This window comes from Canis aureus, chromosome 1 (genome assembly GCF_053574225.1).
Source record: "Canis aureus isolate CA01 chromosome 1, VMU_Caureus_v.1.0, whole genome shotgun sequence".
NCBI lineage: Eukaryota > Metazoa > Chordata > Mammalia > Carnivora > Canidae > Canis > Canis aureus.
The window spans coordinates 61,812,244-61,832,566 of NC_135611.1; the positions used below are offsets into that span (position 1 = coordinate 61,812,244).

Below are 20,323 nucleotides of genomic sequence, written 5' to 3' on the forward strand. Positions count from 1 at the left end.
CTCTGGGCCCCTCTTTTCCTTTTGGTGTTAAGCACGGTGGAGGGTGATCAAGCCAAAGCTGCCCCTCAGTGCCACGGCCCATTTTAGATGCACTCTTATCTGTCTTTTCTGTTTTTCCTACTCTGGATAACTCAGAAGATCAAGTACAATATTTCGAGGTCAAGCGCCTCTAGATGTTAATACCTCGCATGATATTTTAAATGAGGGTTTTAAGGCAGATGTGGGCCAGTGCATTTGGGGAGAATCAGTGAACCAACCTATCCTGTCAGGAGAATTGCATGTTTTCTTACATTGTAAGATCTCGAATCATGAAGATTACACGGTGAATTCTGATCATTTCCAGCTCATCTTTATCAGGGTGGCGGACGATAAACCTGAACATAAGATGACTTTCTTGATTTTCAAACTGCGTTCCTTACATCTTATTCTTCTGCAGAGCTTGCTGGGGGGTGGGGGGTGAGCAAGGCAAGGCGTGAGCATGGATCAAGGGTGGCAGGCAGCACAGCTCCAGGCTCTGTCTCTGTCTTCAGCCACAGCAGCTCTGTTTGTTTTTCTTTTAATGCTTCTGGGCAAGATCGAGTATGGCTAAGTGGTTTCTGTGCCAAATTTTTAGAAAACCACCCACCTAAGGGAATTGTCTCTGTTTTGATTCAGTCTGAATCTTTTTCTGTGCTCCCCATATTGCATTTTTATCCTGCCGTCTGTGCTGGGATGTCCACTTTTTCCTCGGGGCCTTTATTACTAAGCACTTAGTCTTTTCTTGTGCGATTGCTCAAAGAAAAGCCTTTAAGTACCACATCTTTTAAGCTCACTTTTATTATTTTTATTGTTTTCTGTTGCTTAAAGTAATTCATGCTTATTGTGGGAAAATGAAAAAGAAAACTAGATAGAATAAAGGAGAAAATAAAAATCCATAATTGCATCAACAGAGATAAATGGTGTTAACATTTTGATATATTTCCTTCTGAATTCTAATGCATTTATTTTAAAACTAAATTGGAATCATATTTTATACTATTTTATTGCTTTCCTCAATTACCCTCATATTGTAATCTATTTTATTAAAGCATAATTATTCTTAGCTTTTTAGTTCTTAATCCTGTGTACGTCTCATAATTTACTTAACCATTCCTCTATTGTCGGAAATGTTGACCACTCCTGTTTTTCCTTTATTAAAAAAGATGCTTCAACTATCATTCCTGTACAAAAATGGTGCGTCAGTGCACATTGCCACACACAATATTTAACCACTTCTCTAAATTTATTTTCTAGGAATGGAATTGCTAAGTAAATGAATTTTCTAATACCTGTCCTCTATATTGCCCAAACACTGCCCTCTAGTACCAAAATACAGCCCCAGTATATGTGAGTGATGACCTAACCTTACCCTTCCTGACTTTGAGTTCAAATGCTTCAAGAGTCTTTCAATTTGACTGTTTTTTTTTAAATATAATTTTGTTTTTATTTGTTTTTATTTATTTTCACTGATAGCTTGTCCAAGATATTTGTATTTCACTGTCTGGAGAGATAGATTTTCTTAGGTATTTTTTTCTTCTTAGGTATTCATAATTTTAATAATTAATTATTTTAAAAAGAATCTTTTATATATTAAGGCTATCAAACCTTGGTCCATTATACTTATTATAAATACAAATGCCCATTGCCTTTACCTTTTAATTTTGTTAATATTTTTTCTTTGACAGCATAGGTTTGGTCATAAGCACTCCTTGATCTCTACTTACTCTGTCACTGTAAGCAGATTCACCCACACGTATGGCTGCAATTACTACCTATTACATTGATGACTCACAGACTTACCTTTCCAGCCCAGGGAACCCAAGGAAGAGAGGGACTATCTTGAAAATTATCATGTGTTGGCATGTTTTTTATCTAATAGTGGACAGTGAATTGATGAGAAGGAGGCCCATAGTTTTAAAAAACACCATGTCAGCTTGACCTAAAAGAAAAACAGAACAAAGTTAAGAGAGGCCTTTGGAACTTCTGAACATGTACATTCCTATACATATATGCATCCTACTAGTTCTGTTTCTCTGGAGAACCCTGACTAATATAGGAGGTATATAGCTTGTGTCTTTACTTCATAGAAGTTTAATTGAGAGGAACTGTGTTCTTGGAGTTGTACCTAAGGAAGTATACTTGAGGAGACTCCTCTACATCTGGATCTGATTTAGAGGATTTAGGTTTTGAGACTAAACCTGATGCCATCATGCAAAAATACTTGTCAAGTGTTTTGGAAGGTTGTAAATGTATTTTGTACGTGGGAAGAATATAAATAATATGGAGCCATACATTATTTGGCATTCTTTCCATGGTGAGGTAGATCTATGTTTCTTCCCCTTGAATTTGGATGGACTTGGGATTTGCTTATAACCAATGGCAGAAGGGTGATGAAGTTTCCATCTTGTTTACTAGAAGGTTCTCTTTGGAGCTCTGTGTCGTGTCATCTTGTAAGAAGTCTGACTGCACTGAAGCTACCATGCTGTGAGAAAGCTTAGCCAACTGATAAGAACAATACACAAGCACTCTGGCCAATGGCTTCTGCTGAGCTCCTAGCTGATCACATAACTATTAGATACATTGAGTGAAGAAATCTCTAGAAGATTACAGCCTTCAGCTATAGAGTCCATTCCAGCTTCAAAGTCTTCCCGCTTGTCGTAGACCAATAACCAGCCATCTTTTTTGTGGCTCATGTGAATTACTAATCCACATGCACAAAATTACTAAATCTATGCACAAAAGAAAATATTTTTCACATTCCTTAAACTTTAGGGTTGTTTCATAGAAATAGTAAATAGACCCTTCATGCTCAACATGTCTAAAGCCAAACACATGATCTCAGTTTCTCAACTATCAAAAGACCTTGTCAACTGCACTATTTATATTTCTCTTGCTTTCTTAAATTTTTTTCCATCTTCACAGCAACAACCTACATTCATACTGCTATACTTTCCTGCCTACAGTAGTGTTTTCCTAACTAATCTTCCATTTTTCCCACTGAAGTCACATCATTCTTTTCAATATAAAACCTGATTGTATTTCCCACCTCACATTCTTCATCCCACCTCTCACATAACTCTGCTTTCCTATTACTTATAAGGTAAAATAAATATTTTTAACTTGTCTTATAATGCCTTGTACGACTACCACCTGCTTCTCCAGCTTCATCTGCTTGCATACTCTGACCCTTGATCACTACACTCCAAATACCCTCATCTTTCCTAACTCCCATGGTTGGATTTGTAAAAATATCTTTGATTAATGTATTAATTTTTTCTATTTTTCAATTAGATTACTGCTTCAATATTCTTAGTACTCAAATGTATCGTGTCCACCTGCTCCTTCTTTTCCTTCACCAAAAAAGTTGTTTGTTTTCATAGAAAAGCCAGGATAGGGAAGCTGCCCAGTACAGAACATGGTGGTGCTTAGATTCCTGCCTTTAAGGGAAGCTGGCTATGGTCCAGCAGTTAAGGGCCTTCACCTAGGGATAAATGCTCACCAAGCCAGGCTCTGGCCATTGTGAGGCAAGTGGAAAAGAGAGAAAGATCAGTGGAAGGAAGATGGATTGGGTGGGCTTGTGCTTACCAGGACTGACTTCAGCCTTGCCTGTCCACCCAATCACAGTGCTTGTACCTTGAGTTGAGGAGGGAATCCCTGAGCCCAGAATCTCTGGAGTGAAGGTTATCCAAGGCCATGAGGGAAGGAATGAGAAAAATAATCTCTGCAGCTCAGATCTCTCCGACAATAAAACCCAGACATCCCCTGGTCCTCAAACTTGGGAGCAGAAATGATGTCTGAGGCTCAGCCCCTGGCACCTCCTCACTAACGCAATAGATATAAATATGATCAATAAATTGAGCCAAATCCGCCCCCCCCAAAAAAAAAAGTGGGCATATAAGAGCAAAGGAAGGGCTGAATATATTCTTAGGGACTATTCCTAGTTCACTGACACATTTCCTCCTCATCTTTCAGAGATCAGTTCAATCACTGCTTCTCTGGGAAGGCCTTTCCTGAGCTCACAGTTTAGATCAAATCCCCGTATTTTATCCTATCACAGAAGCATGCACCTCCTTGAACTCTCCTATCATAATTTTAATTTTATATTTGTTCTATAATTCTTTAATTCATATTTGATACTTCTCTTCCCCCTGACCTTCCTACACACACTAGATTATAAACTTTATGAAGGCAGGGCTTTATGTGTTTTTGCTTATCTTTGTATTTCTAAGTGCTTGGCAATAAGTAAGGACTCAAATACTTATTGAATGTATATGAATGCAGACATCAAAATGTACATAACAAGCATATGGATCTTTTGTTAATTTATTGCTTTAATGCTTAGAGAATCATGTCAGATATTCATTTAAGTGCTCTCCTATTATTGTATGTGCATGCACATGTATTCATTTATGCATACACACATTTAACCCAGTTGGATGTATTGTGGTGTTTGCAAGCTAAAGATGTAAGCTATATTTTCTCTGTTCTTCTTTGAAACATCAATTTAGAAAAATCTATTTCTTGCCCTTGAGATTTTTCCTTGAATAAAAATAATTTATGAAAATTACCTTTTAACTGATAGTGACCTCCAGTTGTGAATTGGCTTGAGCTGTTAATAGCTCATACTTTTCCCCCGGGTTGGTCTCTCCTTGACCATCTTTCTTGGCTTAGCCAAGCAAAATCTCAGCTCCATTTTATCTTTTATATATCATATACTCTTTTATTTGCACCCAGTTTTTGTTCTCATGGACTTGGTACTTCAGAGCGCACCTGTGCCAGCAACTATTTAGGTCCAGGTCCTCTTTGGTCCATGACCATAGGCAAAGACCAGCCCCACTCACCTTCATGTCAGATACTTAGTCCTAGAACCTCAGACTTAGTACAGCACAGAAGGAAAGGTGGAATCACATATAGGAAACCTACTGATATTCTATGCAGCAAATTTATAGATTGTTCACATTATAACATGGCTATTTAAGTGAATTTAAGTAACTTGCGTTGTGTAGAAAATCTTTCATTATATTGAGCTGTTTGCACCCATAAAGATCTCTATAGTAATTGCTCATATTTCATTGTTTGTCCCTCTCTTCATTTCTAATTTTCTGTTTTCACCTTACTTTTTAAGTAAAATTATCTTTACATTTACATTTTTTCCTTAAAGATTCACATCCTGAGTTTGCTTATTAATTCTACTATCTCCTAATTTTCAAATGCTGGATTTCTGTATATATATATATATATATGTATATATATATATATATATATATATATATACATATATATATATATATATCTTTCTTTCCTAGGATTTATTTTTTATTTCCCCCCTGACTTTTTGAATTGAATACATTTGCATTCTTTCAGTCTCTTTTCAATATTAAAAACATTGTATAATTAAAATAGAATTCTTGTTTAAGTGCTGCTCTGGCCACATCATCTAAGTTTTGATATACAAAGCTCCTATTGTTTTTATTTTCAAAATAACCTGTGTATCAAGTGTTTGATACTTTTATCTTTTTTTCATCAGAGAATATTTTAAAATGTGAAAAATGGGGCCCTGGGAGGGCTCAGTCAATTAAGCATCCAACTCTTGACTCCTGCTTAGGTTGTGATCTCAGGATTGTGAGATTGAGCCTTGCATCGGATGTGGCATCTGGTTAAAATTCTCTCTCTCCCTCTCCCTTTACCACTCCCCCTAAACAAACAAACAAAACCTGAAAATGTTTTTTTTGTGCTTTTGGTGGTTTGTCATTCATTTTTGTGTATGTGGTATAAGTTTATTATAGCCAACTACTTTGGTCTGTTCACTCCCAAATCTTGGGACTATATAGTTTTCTTTAAGTCCTTATATATGATTAACTATTGTGTGGACCTTAATATGGATATGGTACTCTAATTTAACTGCATTAAGTATTTTATTATAATTATCTTCATCTTTAGTTTTGCCTATTTGAGATCAAACCTGTGAAAGGAGTGTTAAAGTCTTCCACTATTTGTATTTCTAAGGTTTAGCTTCCTATAACTTGATACTACTCTCTCTTCATGTTTGCCATGACTGTCATAAACAATTATGGATTGCAAATTTTTCAACATATGAAAAAAACTGATTGATAAATACTTTTTCCTCTTTTAAAACAATCTTTAAAAAAATTTAGAATAGTTTTAGATTTATTTAAAAAATTGTAGAAATAATATCTCTCCTGCAGTTTTTCCTATTTTTAACATCTTATGTTACCAGAATACATCGGCCACACTAAGAAACCAACACTGGTACATTTCTACTAAGTAAACCTTAGGATTTATTCAGATTTCACAAGTTTTTTCACTAATGTCCTTTTTCTCTTCCAGGATCTCATCCAACATAAGACATGATACTTAGTTGTGTTCCCTAGTCTGTGACAGTTTCTCATTCTTTCCTTGTTTTTTACAATCTCGACAGCTCTAAGATACTACACTTGATCTTAGCCAAAAGGCCAAGAAGCGATTGACAGCTCTAAGAAACAGTTTAATAAAGTATTTTGTAGACTTCCACTCAAGTTGAGTATGTCTGATGTTTTTCTTATGGTTAGACTGGACTTATGAGTTTCAGGGAAGAGTACACAGAGGTGAACTGCCCTTCTTTATTACACTTTGTCAGGGTTATGTGCTATTGACATGAGTTCTCATTGGCGGTGCTAACCTTTATCACCTGGCTGAAGTAGTTTTTGTCAGTTTTTTTCTGCTGCAAAATTACTGCCCCATCTTTCCATATCCTATTACTTGGAAGTAAATCATTAAGTGCAGCTCACATTTACCATGGGGTAGAGGAGGAGATTAAGTTCCACCTCCCTGAAGTGAGATGCCTTTAATATTTAATTATACTTTGAGATTTCCTTTAGTTTAGTATTCAACTTCTGTTGTCTGTCTTTTCATTTTTGTTGATACGGTATCATTTTCTTTTATGGTTGGATTTTGTTTTACAAGCCAATGTGTGATTCTTTGTCTTATCATAGAGATTGCTAAGGACTCTTAGCCTTAGTGATTGATCCTAAAGGATGCTGCTTGTTTCTACCATGTTGGTCAGATATGTAGCCTCCCACACAGACCTCCAACCCGGAGAGGGGCAGGGAGTTGCCCTCTGTAATGCTGGAGCACTTGGCTGTCTTCTCATTGGCAGGTGAATTCTCTGGATGAGGTCAGCCTTCTTCATATATTGTTGAATTAAGAGGAAGCACTTCAAAACCTTTTTGACAGTTTGAGTCATTTCTATCTAGGAATGTGTACTAAAAAGAAATTTCTTATGTTGTCACACCATAATCCTTCTGATTCAAATTTTAATAGTGACCATTTTTGTGTTTGGTGTTATCCTGAATGCTTTACATGTAACATCTTATTTTCTCTTCTTGACATTCCAAAGGTTAAACCTTGTTCTTCCCATTTCACAGATGATAAACCGAAGCTCAGTAAAAAGCTGCCACTTCTGGAAAATGGCAGGAGTTTGAAAATGATCTCATCTTAATTTTAAACCTGTTTTCTTCCACTGCACCAAATCCCCCAGTGGACAGAAAAATCCCTGACAGCACATTCCTGCTGCCTCCTACCCCTTCCTGGCGTTTTCCAAAATTTTGCTGTTTATTTACTTCAGCCTGAAAATCGAAGAGGCAACTTTTTATTAGTAAGCTGCTCCTGTTAAGTAGGGCAAAAATCAGTGAGTGATGGTCTAACCCAGGGACACACCAAACAAAACAAAACAAAACAAAAAACAAAAAACAAAAAACAAAAAACTCAAACCCAACAGCGTAGAAGTCACAATTACTAGAAGAGGAAAATAGCCCACCTTAGATTAACTCAATTCAGTAAACACTGGATTACCCCCTGCTGCTATAGAGATGCCTGGGGAGATACAAAGGGAAATAAGATGCAGCATTTACACACAAGGAACTACCAGATTGTGATAAATAGACATAATTTGATTTTCACTAGAATGAGAATATCCAAAACATGAAACTGTATCATGAAAATAAGGGCCATGTCTTCATTGGCATTTAGACGCCATGCTTTGCCTCTGACTTAGTGAGTCAGTTGGAAGGAATGGCCTGGAGTGGCATATTGTTTGTTAGCCAAGAAACTGCTAGTTTCGTAAGACCTAACAAGTTTCAGAGGCCATTCAATTTCTCCCTAATATACAAGGAAGATTTTTTCAATTTAAAAATTAGTCTCTTTACAGAAATGTTTGTGAAGTAGATACTGCATAGAACTTTTACAAAATCACTAAACATTAGGCTGACATGTTAAGATTTCTAATATTACTGTCCTCGTATTGCCACATAAGAATGATTACAAATTTTCCCTCCACATGAGAAAGAGTATTATTTTTTTTAAATAAGTCTTTGATTTAAAAACATAATACATTTGGAGGAAAGAGAACATGATCTTGTTAGTTTAGTGTTTGCAGAGTACATGTTTACTTGGAAAAATTCAAACTCGGTATACTGTTTTCTATTATCTGATATGAAGTACCTAAATATGTTTAAATCTTAGCTTATAAAATATATTTGAAGCTAAAATGTTACACCTTTTTAAGTCAAAATTTTGTGTATAATCTATCTGATACAGAATATTGAACTTTACATTTTAGTAGATTATCTTCAAATCTGGTATCTGTTGAAATGGTTTTTGTTGAAAAATTAGACATTGTCACACATTATCTAATGTGGTAACAATAGAAGTGATGCCAAGTTTCCTACGTGCAGTCTCTGTCCCTCTGAAAAACCTGTAAGGAGGATCCTAGCAGATGCTGGCAGCACTAAAAATCTTGGCATACTCAAATTTAAAAGTTCGTGAGTTCCATTGATGAAGGTAGTTAGGAAAGTACTATATTTAGACTTAGAGACATGATGTTAAACCTTGCCTTACGTTTTATTACATCTCAAATTGCAACAAATCAAAAAAGATAAAACTTTATGAGACTACAGTTATTTCTTGTAAGACACTTGCTTGTAAAAATTGTTCTCTGCTTTCATTTATTTTTATTTTTAGTTTAAAAGCTAAAGCCAAGCCAGGAAAAGGAAAAGATGAGAAACCCCAAATCAAGGTAAGCAGAGTTTTAGCAAAGCACATGGCTGTGGAATAAACCAAAATGAACATTATCATGCATGTCAGATTAGGTGTCCCAAATCCCCTCCCCTGTCAACAAAACTTGCTTTGCCTTTCTTAGAGGTACTTCCTATATAAAATAGATAACATTTGAGAAACTATTTCTACATAATTTGTCTTTCAATAATGTGTTTCATAAGGAATGCATTTCTTTTTCTAATTTCCAGCTGATGGAAATATGAAAGATATCCAGGCCCTGCCTGGCAGCTGAACATTTTCCTATAACTAATATTATAAAAAACTAAAAAGGGGCTTGAACTTGACAAGCACCCAAATGCTTCGTTGTATATCTGAGTTATCCAAACCCCTTAACTTTTCACCTCCCATAATTTCTTCTCACTTTCAGCTGAGTGGAAGGTAATTCAAGAACTTTAAAAAAGGACAGCCACTCAGCAGTTTTTGTGTGGTTAAATGGTCAACAAATTAGTTGTGTGTCAAAAAAAAAAAGAAAAGAAAAAGAAAAAGGTTTTAATGATGCCAACATAAATTTCATAGAAGTTTAATAAATTATAAAATATAATAATAATAATGGCATAACAATTAAAAAATACAGTCTAAGATATTGTAAAACAAGAAGAGTGGTTGACATTGGATTGATTTGGTTGGTTTCTACCTTATGTTTCCTGCCTCTTCCTTCTCCAAACTTCCTTCCACTCTATCCTCTAGAGACCACACACAGACCAACAGAGATTATCATGGTAGATCAACAAGTATTTTAGGAAGCTCAGTTCACCAGGGGGTAGTACTTAAAATGAAATCATGTCATCAATAAGACAGGATGCTTTGTGTGCCAGAGATAAATTGTGTTTACTAACTAGTTTGTGAGTTTCAACATTCTTTTCTGTTCTAGTTTTCCTAAGTATCTTCCTGTTCATCAGATGAAGGCCTCAATACCAAGCCTGATTCAAACCATTCCCCTTTTCCAGAATTGTACACTGATTTCTGGGCCCACTCATCAACTGGTACATTGTTGTGTTTGGACAGATCTCCCAGAAATGAGGATGTCGCATCTCACCCAAGAGATAAGGATTCAAAAGCTTTCATTGATGTGCTTCATCCCTTCCTTCCTTCATTTATTTATTCATTCATCATGTATTAATACAGTTATATATTTATTCAGTGTGTCCTAGAGTAATTTTTAAGGTAAAAATACCAGAAGTTAGTAACTGATTAGATATAGGAAGAGATAAAAGAAGCCTTTACCAATTCCAGTTTTGAGAAGAACTTTGCCAATCAAATTTCTACTATGAGGGATCCAGATGGGGCACCTGGGTGGCTCAGTGGTTGAGTGCCTGCCTTTGGCTCAGGTCTTCATCTCAGGGTCCATGGATCGAGTTCTGTATCAAGCTCCCTTCGGGGACCCTGCTTCTCCTTCCACCTATGTCTCTACCTCTCTCTCTGTCTCATGAATAAATAAATTTAAAAATCTTTAAAAAAAAGCAACAACAAGGGGTCCAGACTATCAGCTTTGTACCCCTCTTCCCTTGACTACACTGAACAAAATGCACCTTAGAAAAGGGATTCCTTCTCCTGGGCCTCCTATCCTCTATGTTCCCCCACTCACAGCCTTGTCTCTCATGCTACCTGGGGAAGGCTGCTCCCACTATGGCAAATTTGACCTTAAAGTTCAATTGGAAGCTGACGCTACTTAAGATTGATAACCTTCTCTTTACTATTTAATGTAAATGACTATTTAAACTGCATATTCTAAAAGTTACCCTTACAGGAAATAATTGGATAAGCAGTCTGTAGGTATTTATGAAGTATAGAAGATTATTTAATAAGCGAATAGTATTTGGCATGTTTTTCTTATCCTCAGAAAGCCTTTCTGTGACAACTACATGATTTTATATTGTACCTTATAACAGAAAGGAAAGACTTAATTATAGGATAATGACATCAGATGTGATAAAAAATATATACTTAAAAAAAAAGTGATCTACTTTTAAAACTTAGGAAACCAAGCAGATAAACAAAGACAGGTGTTTTCGATGCACACCTTGCGTTTCTATAAAATATATCAAGGTAGATATTTTGTATGTAAAACGGTTTCCACAGAAGGCCCACGATTGATTGCCAGACAAGTGATAAAGACTAACTTTGACTTGATCTTGTTTTCTCTTTTTTCATACATGAGCAAACTCCATGTTTGAACTCATTAGTTCAAAGCCCACCTTTGTCAGCCAACAACTGGTGATTAGAGCAGACTTAATCCTAATGTACCTCCCAGAGGTATGCTGACAAAGAGAAAACAGTGGTGATTCTCTCCTTCCTTCACATGAAAATCTATTCTAAAGAGATTATTATAAAAGTTTTCCTTTATCCTCCAAATCTTTGAAGAGCTTAGGAATGGTAAATATCATCTTTTTGATTATGAAGTTGCGAACAAGTACTAAGCAGAAAGTGGCTATTTTCCTGGCCTGGTTACATTCAGACAGGACATAATCTTCTCACACTGGTCTGATAAAGACTTTAGTCCTTCCTAAGATGTGGGGAAATGAAGTGAAAAACTATTTTAATAGTCTCTGTTCTGATTTTCTCTAGTTCTTTTTTATTTCTTTCTGAAAATACTGGAAGCTAATAAGAAAACAAGAAGAATGGACCTTAGTTTCAGAAAAAGTAAATTTGTGACTTTATACATGCTACTTATTAGGCACCTACAGTATGCTTTAATGCTACTCACTATTGGTCAATGCCATCTCTTAACATTGAAATTATTCAAAATTTCTAAGTGTTCTCTATGTCAACAGAGTAAACAAACACAAACATCTGTTTAGAGCAAACATACAGTTTCCTATAAATATATAACTCTATGGAGACAAAGTCATTGGAAGGAAAAATGATAGTGTCTCAATATCCTGAAGCATGACCGTATGATTTCCTTGGCTCTAGGACAACTGATTTCTTTCAGAACCTGATGCTTTCTCAGGCTCATGGTTACATGCACATGGTTGTCTTAGCATGTGAGGCATTTGGCACATCGTGAAATCATAATCTAAGAGGAATTCATAACTTACAAGATGTGAACAAGCTGAGATCATGTAAATGGATTGGATTTTTAAAATATAAGACAATTTTTACCAATGTACACAAAAGTAAATTTGCATTTTATAAAAAATTTACTTGTTTTTCATGTCATGACAAGAAGCCTGTTAATTCCTTTTTTTTTTTTTCAGACTGTCTTACATATACTTTTTTTTTTTCTGGATAAAGCAATCTCAGATTTCTTTTAGCTACAATGTGCCTTTTATTCTTTGCTGACGATATGGGCATATTTCGTTACCTAAGAACATTATTTCCAAGTTTTTAAGTGGACATTACTTTAATATTTCAAAATCTTGTTTTCTTGAAGAAATAAAATGCAGGAACATGTTTGCAGAGAAAACAGGACAGCTAGCCTAGAGATCTTCTTTTCTTTCAACTACAATATATTTTTCTTGTAAGTCATCTGAAAATAAATAGCAAGCATTTGTCCTCTCCCAGGATGACTTTGGAACATTAGTAAATAAGAAAATATCTTTAAAATGAAATAAGTTTAAAAGTATGAATTTTAAATAAAATATAGTTACTATTGAAACATCAGGGAAAAAAGATAAGAGACAAGTAAAAAAGTAAAACACCAAAGTATCTACTGTTGCAATATCACAGAAAAGGGAAAAGGATTAGAATATCACAGAAAAGGGAAAAGGATTAGAAAAAAAAAAAAGTAGAAAAACTTGTAACCCCCTGACCCAGAGAAACCTATGGAACATGTTGATGGGCACCCTTCAGAATCTTTTCTATGTATGTATAGTCAGTGTCTTGTGTTAGCAGTTTTGGGAAGCAAAATAATGTCACATTTCTTTATTCGTGCAAGTCTAAAAATCTTGACTTTGTTCCAATCTTCCCTAAGGGTCTTGTGGCCAAAGATTCTCAAAAATCTCTGGCTAATTCTGACTACAGGAGAATCCATCCTTCTGCTAGCCTCTGCTCTCTTTTGGGAGAAGAAAATCTTAGCTATGAGTCTTGAAGCAATCTCTCTCCTTGTAGTTCTCAAGACAGTGACCATCCCAAATTCAATGGTCTGTGGCTTCCAACACCTTCTTTGTCGTCAGGTCCCCCTGCATTCTGCTAATGGAACCAGAATTTAAATATACTTCACTTAGATCAGAAGTCAGCAAACTACTTTTGTAAGGATCCAGATAATAAATATTTTTAGATTTATGGGCTAAGAGAAAATATTAGGGATATTATCTTATAAAATAAGATAAAGTCTACAGTTCTGTATTGATAAATGCAAATATAATAATAATAATGATTTCATACTAGAGTAGACAATTATTTTGAGAACTACAAAGTAATGTTTTGTGACACAGGACTGCAAATGAAAAGAATGGAATTCTGTTTTTTGGGGGAGGAGTGTAGCATTTTGGTTAAATGGAGTTCAAAGTTAGTGTTCCCTATCATCAAAATCAACGGCAAATATTCATCTGTTAATGGTATCTGTAATGAGCTTTTACGTATTTCATCTTTCAGAATGTCTTTTCACAGAGATAGTACTGCCAAATACTGTTATCAATCCACTAGCATATGATTTTAATCATATTTAAAACTTGAAATACATTAACAAAATTCTATTAGATTCTTCTTTTGATGTTTGCCTTTTAGCATGTCATTACATTTCAGATTAATCACTTCCAACTGAAGGGTAGGTGAAAGATTTTCAATTGCAGAGTTAAATGTATTTTGAAATAATAAAGTTTCCTCTCCACTTGCATTGAGGTCTAAAAAGTGCTGCTGGAGCTGTAGTTTGAGCTTAAAAAATACACGTGCTGCAAATTTGTATGGAGAGAGAAATCTTGACTCTTGTTTTAACTTTTGCCAGCACATGATGTGTATAAGCAGCTTAAAATTATTTGTGATTCAAGAAAACATTAGTTGTCAAAATGACTTCACTGCAGTATGTTTCACATATAAACTCTGTATTGCCTTGAAATTTTAGATTTAATTGATTAAGAGATATTATCAAGGCCACAGCAAAAGCTAACTTCCAATGCTATTTAGTATTGAAAACACAGATCTAGGGCAGTTCTTGTTTGAGAAATTTCACAAGCTTGGTGAATTTGTCCGAAGAAGCCACTTCCTGCTCCACACATATTTATTTCCACCATTAAGTGTAACATATCTTAGCAGATTCCACTGCAGATTGTACTGAATGAGTGACTTTTCAGTTTGGAAAGAAAATATTCTTTCCTATAATATCCCACACAGGAGGTTCACAGACCCCAATTCTTTAGTCGTGTCAGACTCAGTATTGATTCCTCAAATGAATAACAACTGAGTATTGGTGATACCTGTTAATTCATCAGGAACCAAGGGAAACCACTGAAAATCATTTCCTTTATTTTTCAACTGAGTATTGAAGTTGCTTCCAGTATCTTCAACTCTTTGAAGGAATATTCTCACCAAAAGGCTGAAACAGATTCATTTTCTCTAGGTGCATTTCTTCAACTGCCACAATCAAATACAATCTAATTATTTTTTTTAAATACAATCTAATTAATACACCATTTGCAAGTACCTACCCTGACTTGGCTAACAAGTGAGCAATCTGGATACTCACTTTGGTTGCAGTCTTTTTTCATTTCTTATTTTCTGTGAAAAAAATTAGGCTCAGATAAAATATTCCACATTAAATTTTCTAATTTTTCTGATCATTGTTTTTCATTGAAATGTTGTCTAGTATGCTTAGTCAGATAATATTGATGTATACTGTACTCTTTCAGCATAGTAGTGTCACTACATGATAAACACCATCACTCACTATCTAATGCAATAATAAATAACCCATACTCTACTGTACCTTAAAAACATAACTTTCAAAGTCCAATTTTCTCTTTTTCTCTTATGTTGACATGAGAGGTACACGCAGGTAATTTTATAAAAAATCATCCTGTGGTACAGCAATATGCATGACATTTGAAATGCTGTTGAGTTATAATTACAACACTGTGATTTTCAGTGCACTGAGAAGGAATGTGGAGTGATGAGGGTGTCATATAAGGTCTCTCTTGTAACTATTTAGCTTTGCCAATATAGAATGAAAGCAACAACATATGATACATAAACAAACGAATGTGGCTGTTTTCCAATTTTATTTTATTTATGAATACTGACATTTGAATTTCATGTGTCATGAAATACTATTCTTTTGAGTTAATCTCAACCATTTAAAAACATAAAAATATTCTTAGCTCATGGGCTGTACAAAACCAGGCAGAGGGGTGCCTGGGTGGCTCAGTCAGTTAGGTGTCTCCCTTAGGTTCAGGTCCTAGTCCCGGGGTCCTGGACTCCAGTGTTGGGCTCCCTGCTCAGCAGAAAGTCTGCTTCTCCTTCTCCCTCTGCTGCTTCCCCTACTTGAGTTTTGTCTTTCTCTTTCTGTGTCAAATAAATAAATAAATCTTAAAAGAAAGAAAGCTGACAGAGGGTCAGATTTGATCACGGGTCAGAACTTGCCAATTCTTATTCAGAGTAGAAGCTTCATATTGCTGCCATTTCTCCTTCTATTCATGAAACAAAAAAAGAAGGAAGAGTCTTCTCTAATCACACTTGGACATCCTCATGACTCTGGTTTTATAATGAGAATATGAAGGAAGAGTGGGTTCCTATAATCTCAAGGTCAGATTTAGGATTAAAGAAGGAAGAATAAGAGGAGGAGAAGGAGGAGGAGGGATTTTATGGTACAACTCATTAAAGTCTGCTTCTTGTGGTCAAAGTTAGCTCATTTCTTATTTCTTGAATCACACTTGGACATCCTCATGACTCTGGTTTTATAATGAGAATATGAAGGAAGAGTGGGTTCCTATAATCTCAAGGTCAGATTTAGGATTAATAGCTTCCTAAGATTATTGGTAGTGAGAATAGGCACTGACTTGTCCTCCCTACCATAATAAAAACGACAAAATAGGGTAGTGCAATGTTGGTAAATTTTCAAATGTCTGGACTGCCCAATCTTATTCATATTGACATTGTTGGTGTAAATTTAGTGCATTTATTATATATAAACTGGAGCCTAGCCCTACTATGTTTCCTCCCTTTTCAAGAACATACTTTTAGAAGGGGAAATCAAAGAATTTAATTGGAGCTGCTACTTCTTAGGAGGGAAACTAAGGCTACTGCACTCGTCTTTAAAATGATGTTTTCGGAATGATATAACACTCAGTTGGGGCATGTTAAGGTCAAATGGTTCTTAAAATACTTATAGTGGAGCCTAATGTTCTAAAAAGAATGGGCAAAGTAAAGATTAAAAATAGACTTTCATTTTTCACTATATCTGCATGCATGTACTTTGGGCTTTCAGATTCGGTTTTATAATCTTAGTGCTCACCTGGATGAGCATTACCTACTAAACGATCAAGTGTGAAAAGAAACCATGTTTTCTTCTGGACTAGGTACTAAAACTGAATTGAAACAATCATATTTACTTTTAATCATGAATTGAGAATGCATCTCAACTTCTTGAACAAAAGATATTCTCATAAAGATATGACCAGAGTTAGAGAGGCCATTTAAGTGGTTAGACATAAAAAAGACCAAAAAGAGAAATTTCTGCCTGTTGAAGAAAGTAGTAAGATTTCCCAAACAAGGGGTAAAGGATTGAAGTAAGAAGATGAAGAAGAACTTCCTCTGATAGAAAAGAGAATTCAGAAGGAAGGCATTTAGTGAGCATCTGAGTGTGGGAGTATAAAGAGTAACCGCATTAACTATGTTGGAAGCAGTTCAGTTTTCTTTCCTTCTCGTTTTATTACCATCCAGAAATTTCCCTAACTCATGAATTTTGCATATAAGCATATTTAATGTAGCAGAGATTGGTGATACAAAGTGTTCAGGGGGAGGATAGATTGAGAAATGGGCAGAAGAAATAAGGTGTCCTTTTAGGAGATATGGATCTTGAAGAGTGTAATCCTTGATTGCCTAGGCTATTTTGCAACTCCATAGGGATAGCAAACTGAAAACTTGCAGGAGACTACAGGTAATGCAGAGGAGTCTTTTCCATAGCGATGCAAATGAAATGATCCCTTAGAGATATAATCAATTTAAAAATTAACATTACTCTGTAACAGTTGTTCTCAAAGTCTGATTCAGAATCCCTTTAGTGTCCCGGAGACCCCTTCTGGAGGACTAAAAGGTCAAAACTATTTTCATAATAATACCAAGATATATCTGCCTTTTCACTTTTATTCTTTCGCAAGTTTACAGTGGAGTTTTCCAGAAGCTACATGACATATGATATCACCACAGATGAATGCAGAGGCCGATATGAGAATCCAGATGTTTTCTATTAAGCCAGACATTAAAGAGATTTGCAAAAATGTAAAACAATGCTACTCTTCTCACTAAATTTGTGTCTGTTTTGGAAAGTATGGCTAATTTTCATAAATATATTACTTAAGATTCAAAGTACTATTTCTCACCTAAAATCACATACCCATTATATTTCTTGTAGTATTTTAGGATTTTGATTTTTTGTATTTATTTATTTGATTTTTTGTATTTAAATTTTGGTACATTTGTAATTTATTTTGCTACATGGCATGAGGTAAGTATCCTTTTTTTTTCCTCAAGTGATTGGCTAGCTCACTTACCAAATAAACTTACCTTTCTTAGTCATTTGTAATGGCACCCATACCATATAGGAGATTCTCATACATACTCAGTTACTTGTGGGTCTTCTAGTATTTTACACTAATTCCCTCTATTATAGTGTCAGTTATGCAGCTTTTAAATTATTAAAATTATATATTTAATGTAGAGTACAGCAAAGGCACCCTCACTATTCTTTTCCCACACTTCTTTTCCAAAATAAAATTCTTCTTAAAGAAGTAAATATATTCAAAAATAGCAAGTGAATATGTAAATTATGTGTAAACTGTTAGCAAAGCACTGAATAGTCTTTTTCCCCCCTTTCCACAAGGATTTTATTTTTTCCAGTTTTACTGAGATATCACTGACATATAAGAGGGTATAAGCTGTAGGTATATCACATCATAATAAAAGCAAAGTAGTATTTGTTATATTGCAACGGAAGCTATGAGGATAGAAAATGTGTAATTAAATTTACTATATTGACTTGGGACACCGCAGTATTCTTCTCGGTTCTTAACTTTAGTGAAGCTTGCAGATGTGTAGATAAATATTACTATTACTCTTATTCATACCATTGTCTTCTGTCATACATGACATAGGCTGTTTCCATTATCTGGTTCTACATAGGAAAGAAATATTAAGGCTTAAAGTCTGTAATGGCTATGGCTCATAATTCATTAAAACCTTTCATACAAAGGAAAAAATATATGTATGCATCATGAAATGATTACCACATTAAGTTAAATATGCATCATCTTCATAGTTACAGTTTTTTTTTTTTTATTGTGATGAGAACTTTTAAGATGCACTCTCTTAGCAACTTTCCAATATATGATATGGTATGAGTAGTCTTTAGACAGAGTTCAAACTCAGTCTATAAAACCCCAAACATGGGCACCTGGGCGGCTCAGTCATTTAAGTGTCTGTCTTCAGCTCAGGTCATGATCCCAGGGTCCTGGGATCGAGTTCCACATCGAGCTCCCTGCTCAACAAGGAGCCTGCTTCTCCCTCTTCTCGCTGTTTGTGCTATCTTTGTCTCTCTAAAATAAATAAATAAAAATATTTAAAATATAAATAACTAAAAAATAAAACCTCAAACTTTATTGAACAACTACAGGGTGTTTACATACCCTGTAACGTGCTTTACATTGACATATATATTAGTTTTGGTTAACTCTTCTTTCATAAGCAATGTCTCAATTTATGTTTTAATCTCAGATGGAATACCAGATATCCAAAAAGTACTAGTGTATCCACTCAAAATTTATCTATAGTTGCCATTTTTTTCTTTCCAAATCAATAGCCACTTTTTCTTATAGTTAATTATTAGCTTGAAAAGAACAAGAATTCTACTATATTTTCATTTTCAGCAAGATTGCGATTAGGTGCACGAAAACACCCATTGTTGGCCAAGAGGCATAATTTCCTCTGCTTCATTTTGGGTTATGAGGTTGTCATATGGATATTTGCCTTGGAAGTCTCCTCTCCTACTTATTTGTAATAGCAATAAAAAATGGCATGTCAAGAGACAAGGCCAACTGGTAATGTCATAAAAGATTTTATTCTCTAAAATTATTTACTATCTTTTCCTTGGGCAAATATTAAGAAATAATTAACCACTGTGATGGTTAATTTTATATGTCAATTTGACTGACCATGGAGTATCCAGATTAAACATTATTTCTGGGTATACTTGGGAGGGTGTTTTTGGATGAGATTTTCATTTGAATCAACAGACTCAGTAAAATAGATTCCCCTCCCCAGGGTGGGTGGGACTAATTCAATCCACCAAAAGCCTGAATAAAACATCTCTCTCTTTTTTCCTGCCTCACTGCTGAGCTGGGATATCTCATATCTTCTACCTTTTGACTCAGATTTACACCCCTGGCTCCTCTGAGTCGCAGGCCTTTAGATTCAGACTGAATTACATCTCTGGCTTTCTTGGGTCTCCAGCTCTCAGACAGCAGACTATGGGACTTCTCAACCTTCATAATCATGTGAGCCAATTCTTCATAATAAATCTCCTGTTTTGTGTGTGTACACATCCCATTGGATCTGTTTCTCCAGAGAATCTTAATACAACTACCTTTGGTGTAAAAAATTTAGGAAAAGCTGCAACAGTAGCAGCTGTAGCATTTTAGGAATATATTTGAGTGGCTACTCCAGAGTTCCCTGTTCATTCTAGATATCCATCCATTTATATATACTAAAATATTTCCTAAATGTCTTTTATAAGTGGTTTTAATTGTATTCTCTTTTTTTAGTTTAATTTATATAATATGAAGCTATATGCATAATGGCTATATAGTTCTTCATATGAATGTTCCTTTTTTTTTTACTCAGTTTTTCAGGCTTTCTATATAAAACGTCTTGGCATAGCTAACTTATTCCACATTTCACTGCCTTTGAAATTCCAAAAGGGGTTTCCTGTGCTCTGTTGGCTTTTCCCAATTTCTTTCTTTTCTTTTTCTCCCAGATTCTTCTGGGTAGTAGTATCAAATAACTATGAGGACATCTGATACTTCCAGAGAGAGGATTTTCTGTT

At 35.1% G+C, this 20,323-nt stretch overlaps 1 protein-coding gene, 1 long non-coding RNA gene and 1 pseudogene across 7 annotated transcripts in view; 1 reads left to right on the forward strand and 2 right to left on the reverse strand.

Moving 5' to 3' along the window:
- Positions 1-20,323, reverse strand: part of LOC144316120 (uncharacterized) — a 480,356-nt gene that overhangs the window by 23,770 nt on the left and 436,263 nt on the right. For all 3 annotated transcript variants that reach the window (XR_013381954.1, XR_013381950.1, XR_013381993.1), the window contains one exon: positions 1,819-1,957. The gene's annotated coding sequence lies outside the window, so the exon portion shown is untranslated. The remainder of the gene's footprint in view (positions 1-1,818; positions 1,958-20,323) is intronic.
- LOC144316178 (uncharacterized) overlaps positions 1-20,323 on the forward strand; it is a 53,004-nt gene that overhangs the window by 6,347 nt on the left and 26,334 nt on the right. For 3 of the 4 annotated variants that reach the window (XR_013382035.1, XR_013382026.1, XR_013382022.1), the window contains one exon: positions 9,037-9,091. The exons of the other annotated variant lie outside the window; for it this stretch is intronic. This is a non-coding gene — a long non-coding RNA (uncharacterized LOC144316178). The remainder of the gene's footprint in view (positions 1-9,036; positions 9,092-20,323) is intronic. 4 annotated transcript variants of the gene reach the window in all.
- Positions 6,416-6,503, reverse strand: LOC144289584 (U2 spliceosomal RNA; annotated as a pseudogene).